We start from the raw sequence: 6,639 nt of genomic DNA, 5'->3' as shown, positions 1-6,639 counted from the left end.
CTTAACTCCAGTTCCAGGGAAATCCAAAGCATTCTTCTGACCTCCGTGGCATTGCACAATGTGGGTACACTCACATACATGCAAGCAATACACTCACCATGAGGAATACTGGCATTTCTCCCTCAAACACCACAACTCAGTCATTGCCAAAAGTTGCTAGGGATTGTCCTATATCAACATGTGGCTTGTCTTGGCAGAAGTAGCTCTGCAAGTTGTAACAGTCATTTATTAATGATAGAGCAATGAGAAGTCAAAGCATCTTTCTGCAAACCGCAGCTCTTTAACACATAAAATTTAAAAAAATAAAAAAAATATTTTTAAAAAATCCTGCAAACCCAAGTACTTTTCCCCTCTGAGTAATGAGAATGATCCTTAGGTGGAGTTTTCTTTCTCATCCGTGGTGAAAAAAATGTAGAAGGTAAGAACTTCTGTCTAGTCTAAAGCATAGAGGAAATAAATTCACGTAGAAGCTATGTTTCTATATAAATAAGCAATTTAACATGAAATATTTTAAGATCAGAATTTGTTTAATATTAATGGTCTATGTCCACATTACACACAGCATGCTATAAATACCAGGCACCTCTGAACTCAGTGTATTTTGAAAGTAGATTTAAGTCTGAGTTTTTGCTTTGTTTCTGTGGCATAAAGATCAGTATACAAGCAGTAGAGAGTCTACCCACATATTTGCAGCTAAGCTTCACAGTGCCGATAGATTAAGAAGTATAAACTATAAACATGTCTAGTGCCAAGTGAATATAAACTTCCTTGGACCCTTAAATATCATTAAAAAATAAAAATGTCTAAATGTAAATTATTTTACAATTTAGCTTTTTTACTAAATTTAATTCTAATTAGCTTAATCATCTTTTCAAACATATAAACTATATAGCTCACTTAGAAAAGTATGGATTTCATTTACTAGAAAAATTGCTAGCAAATTTTGGGTAACAAAATGAAATGTTTGCTAGAAAAACCATGAACTATTACATTTAATTCCACTTTCATATTATATACTTAATTGATAAAAGAACATATTTCAAATAAGCACAATTATTATGTTTTCAAGTTTTATCAGTATTCATTAAGACCAAATTATCTCTGAACTGCTTTTGTAAGTTGTGTTGACAGGGATGACTCAAGGACATATGACTGCCTCAAACTGACTTGAATGAAATGCATCTTATATTTTCATGTGGAAGAAACAAGAACTAAATTCAGTATCTCTGGATTCTAGTTATTAAACATTTTGGCAAAGTACTTTACTTTCGAACATGTTCACCAAAGTTGAATTTAGATTTGTTAATGAAACCTCTTCAAGGTGACAAGCACGCATAAAAGGGGGGAAAATTGCTTGATTCAATAAGATGAAAATAAACTGTCATGTGCAAAGATTCAATGGAAAAAAAACTATTTTCTTCTCTTATTGATGGGGAAGAAATAAAAAACATTTAAGAGTTGAATTATTTCTTCAAATCCTTTAAGCTTCTTTCAGAACAAAAATATAAGGAAGTAAGTGCATGACAGGACCTTAGTGAGGCCAGCCTCCTCTAAAAAGTGAAAAATTCTACAATCTACCAAGCAATGATGTGCTTTGTTTAGTGATATTCAACACCGTATCATTTTCCCCATGGCACACATCTACTGTCTTCATTTCCTTTGAGCTTGGAGCCTTTTGTAACCAATTTTTAGATGATAGCCTCTAATTACCCAGAGTGGCACACAAAGCTGAGAACACTATTCTAAACGATGAGTTCACATCAAAGCAAACATCGCCATTTTCATTGAGAAGGTCCTCATGGGGAGAATAGACTCAAAATGGGATGACTGTTAACAGATCTATGCCTCCAGCCCACAATAATTTTATCACTTATGGACCTCGGCCACGCTATCCTCTGTAGTTAAAAATCAACGTTCCAATGTTTTCATTTGTTGTATTTCATTTTGATCAGTGAAGATGCAAAAATAGCCATACCTGGCATGGGAGATGCTGTGATCACCGTGTGGTTTTCTCAGGTGAGGCTTGTCCATTGCACTCTGGCTCACTGATGCCTGTGATTTCCTCAAATGCAGGAACCTTGACTATATAATTTTTTGGAGTTCAGGGTGGGGGGTTGTGTGTATACTCTCCACTAGAGGAAAAAAAGGTAAAGACCTGGATATTTTAATGCAAGTTGACGTTAGTCCCATAGCCAACACTTAGCATTAATTAACCCATACAACTGACAAGTTCTCATCTTTGATCACAACCATATTCATTAATTCATTGAGCAAATATTTATTTTGGATTTACTCTTTCCCAAAATCATTTATAATTATTTTTTTGCATCAATGTAAATGCAAATTACTCACTATGGAGTTTATGTCCCAGCATGGTGAATTGCTCAATGCTGTATCAACTGCAACCACATATTCTCTCTGTAGCCTTCATCTTCCATACCCACTTGCTAACCATTCTAAAGGAGAGAGAGGCTACTTTAAGAACGCATGTGCTTACTTAATGTCTTATACTTCAAGTCATGCTAATTTCTGTCTTCTCCAAAACTGTATTTGCTATCCTGTGTTGAATTTAAAATATGAAAGCAGTAAAAAAAAAAGTTCCTTCCTTGTGTGTTCCAGGCTTAAATGTCTAGACATCCCCTATAATCTCCCACAGTCTTCATAATAATGCTAGATGATAATTCAGAGTAAAAAAGTTAAAAATTGTTCCAATTCATCCTGCTATGCCACTAAAAATGCATCTCACAACTTCTATTGAAAAGTTGATACTGATATTTATCTTTTCCAAGTCATTTTCCTCTCTAGAGCTTCTGTTCCAAATAGTTTCTCTTTACCTCAAATCTAGTATTGATGCCATCTGTTTTCCGTCTCCTGGTTATTTCAGTTGTAATATTGAAGCCATAAGCTAAGAAGACTTTCCAACCTAAATAATACACATCTCTGAGTAAAGCCTCATCTCTTCTTTACTGGTTAATGTGGAATGGGTATCCCCCTGCCCCTACTTCAGCCCACTTTTCTCACTAACTTCTGGAATCCTCCTCTCCTTCTCGGTCATTCTTTCCTATATTTTCAATTATTCCCCGCCAATCCTTTCCATATACAAACTCGTCTCTCCACATCATTGAAACAGTTACTACCCTGCCTTCTTGTCCTCACATTAAAGATCCTTACTCTCCCTTTTGGGACATTTGCAATCTACCCCTTGATGAGTCGAACCGCAGTACTCTGGCCATTAGTGACCTGCCTGCCAGGAAATGCAGGTTTCATTCTCTTTTCTACTAATACCTAATACTTTTTGCTAACAATCTCCTCTTTTTAAAACATTCTCATGTCTTAGTCCCCAAGTGCCTGTGCGTATTTGGTTTTAATCTTAAAAATCTGTCCCGTTCTTCGCTCTCTGCTTTGCGGTGTCCCTATACTATAGCACCTTAGTGGTGGTGACCTTCAGGTTTGCTTCTTACTTCACTACCTTTGTTGGTATCTTTAACATCACTATACCTTTGACAAAATGTCAAATTATAAAGATCATCAAATTTTTTGTAAAAACTTCTAAATTCCAACCATGCCTCCATAAGGGACAATATTTCAATCTTTTCTCTTTCCTTTTGCTCTACACTGATGCTAAGTGCATTTTGTGAAATCTTGGTCTAATTTTGTCTTTATCTTGGCTAAATTTTTTATGAGTTTTAATTACAAGTGGGACAAAATTCAAATACCACGATATGGATTTGAAAAGCAAAAATTAGAATGGATATGTTAAGACACTCCAAATCCTAAAGAAAGTCTCCTTCCCTGTCATTCTAAGACAAACATATCTACTGGCCCCATTAGCAAACAGTGTTATAAATTAACTTGCTATTAATTAAATGCACATTGAAGCAATTTAAACCTATCTTATATCTTTCTCAAAGATGTTTTACACCATCTCTATTATCGCTTGGAAGGAGTGTTCTTTTTGAACAGAGTCCTTCCAGTGTTCTTGACATCACATTACTTTCCTCATTGCTTGAGAAATGGAGATGAGAGCACCTTCTGACTCCCTTGGGTGAAATTACACCAATATAGGCCTGTAATTCCAATATCCAAAAGGTTTTTAAGTCATAAATGCTGTAGTACATTTGGGCTAAGTTATGCCAATGAAATTTATTCTGATTTGACATTAAGCTCTTTCTGGTCTTTATTTCTCCCACCTAGTATGAATACCTCCATGATTCAGTGCATAAATATTAATGTACTTGATAATGGGGTGCTGACCCAGGCCCTGGGGTATAACTTACATACATGAAATTTGCACAGTATTAACTTTCTAAATATGCAAACATAGAAATCTAAAAGCTATTTTCTTTGAGGTAATGAGAATAGGAATTCTGAAATTGAACTAACCTTAAGTCAGTTCATGTCTGTCAAGCAACAGGTCCTTTCATGGCTATGAGTCTACCCAAAGAATGCATTTGAAAGAAATTTTATTTTTACAGAATAAATTGATGTACATACTTTTCAGAATAGTTATTTTAGATAGTTGAGCTGATTTTGATGCCTAAAAGTATCTAACACTTTCCTACAATGTCAGCCTGGCAAATGTGACTCAGAGAATTAATGACAGACTCACTGTTTTAGTGAAGAAAATCCTTATAAGTCCTAACACCTTATAAACCCTGCATTGGTTAATTCAGGTGATTCTGTGCAATGCTTTTTCACTTCTACTCAGTTACCCTTAATCAACTGTTTGGCAGCCCAGAAATTTCAGGCTGAGGAGGTAAACTGAACCTTGCTGGGCATATTTTCTTGATGCCCAGCTGGAATAACAAAGCCTTTTGAAAAGTTCACCAGGCCTCTCTGTGTGTGGTCCCTCAGGCATCAACAGATCCGCCTTCACTCACAGTTGCTGCATTTCACTCTTTACAGATACAGTTGTATATTTTGGCTCCACTGGACCCAATGCAAGCTTTATTCTACCCTGACACTTACACAGCAATTAGAAATTCTCAGGGTGAGTCCATCTAGTTCCCTGTCACCCCTGCCAGGATTAACCTCAGTTTGCATTGGCTTGTACTCAAGGGCCTTCAAAATACAATCATCTATATGAGATGCCCATAGTGATTAACAAAGCTCTCCAGTTTAATAAAATAATCCTTAGCAACCAAAGATCCATGAGCAATTTATACATATTGGTAAAAAGAACCCTTGTCCATTCCTCAGAAGTTTTTTTTTAATTATCCAGTAGTCAGGGATTTTGGCTATTAGAGCTTTATTGTGTTTGTTTTAAACATAAGAAAGGAAGGTAAAGCATGCATAACCAGCTGTGATTTATGGTTATGCCCTTATAAAAGACATTTTTATGCTATAAACTTTAAGTGACTTCTTTAAATGTAAATTAGCATTCCTTTTAAAGGAAATAAAACTATCGAATTATACAATTCTCTTATTTCTTTAATTTTTAAAATGAAGATATTAAAAAAAATACTTGACTCTTATCTACAGAGCCTAGACTTGATGTTTCTGTTGTCTACATAGTTCCCTGTGGCCCCTCCAGAGGCTTATTAATTATAATGATTTATAACATATAGCAATGAATGTTTAATGTTATTATTAAAGTAATGTTAACTGGTGTTTCAGAGGGTTTTTAAGTAGTTATTTTGCTTCATAAAAGAATTCAAATCCTAAAAAAAAATCTATGCCTATTAATTAATACCTCCCACTTTCACTTTCATGGTCAATTTTATATCAGTGGGAAATACAAGGTAAATATCAGTAATTTAGAAAGTTCAAGATATTTAGAATTTCTATTTAATGAAATGATCTCTGTTGTGATTGACATTTAATGCCTCGGCTCAAAGGTATTATTTTTTGCACACACCTCATACTTTTCCTTTGAATATATATATATATAATTTTTAATTTTTGTGTATTTCATATATAACATCTTATTTTTATATCACCTTCTCCCACTGGCACCCTCCCATAGCCATCCCTCCCCCACTGAATTTCATGCATTCTGTCATTCATATTAAGAACTATCTGATTGAGTTTGCATAGGTCTTGTCAGTCACCACTCATCAAAGAAGCTTCTTTTGCAATAGACGGAGAATATTACAGAGTTCCACAACTGGTCACACACAAAGATTAAGTGTCTGTCAAATGCCTTTGAAATTTTAAGAGACCTAAGCTAAAATAAATTTTTAAATAAAATCTTGATAAATTTGGCTCTAAAAGAGAAATGAACATGTAATCAAATCCAGTGACATAATAAAAATTATGTAAGATATACAGTTAAATATGTTGAAATCAGAATCAATTTTTCTATGATGGTGATCTGAAGAAGCGTTAATTGAAGAAGCTCTAACCAATGAGACTAAATGGCAGAATCAAATCAACATGACATCTTCCGTGTGTTTGCTCATAATCAGTCAACATCTTAGAAGCCATAATGTGAAGATGGTGGAATCTTGGCAAAGTAGTTTACAAGACAGTGAAATTATATAATTACTACAGGTAAATTTATGCTCATTAAGAAAGTATCATGTCTCAGGAGGGTAGGGCCGTAGGGAAGGGTATTATTAAGGGATAAAGGGGGAAAATCGGGGAACCTTAATTGGGATTGGGGAAACCATGATGGAAGGGTTAGATGATGTGAGAGAT

General features: G+C 34.8%; 1 non-coding gene across 1 annotated transcript; it reads left to right on the top strand.

Annotated features, from left to right (window-relative positions):
- The first annotated feature begins 1,967 nt into the window (after positions 1 to 1,967).
- Positions 1,968 to 2,133, top strand: LOC115067319. Its single transcript, XR_003846744.1, has one exon. It is a non-coding gene; the product is annotated as a U1 spliceosomal RNA (small nuclear RNA).
- The last annotated feature ends 4,506 nt before the right edge of the window (positions 2,134 to 6,639 follow it).

This window comes from Nannospalax galili, unplaced genomic scaffold (genome assembly GCF_000622305.1).
Source record: "Nannospalax galili isolate Female #2095 unplaced genomic scaffold, S.galili_v1.0 scaffold1025, whole genome shotgun sequence".
In the NCBI taxonomy this organism is placed as follows: Eukaryota; Metazoa; Chordata; class Mammalia; order Rodentia; family Spalacidae; genus Nannospalax; species Nannospalax galili.
The sequence above is the reverse complement of the archived record's forward strand: the minus strand, read 5'-3'. Positions and strand labels throughout refer to the sequence as shown.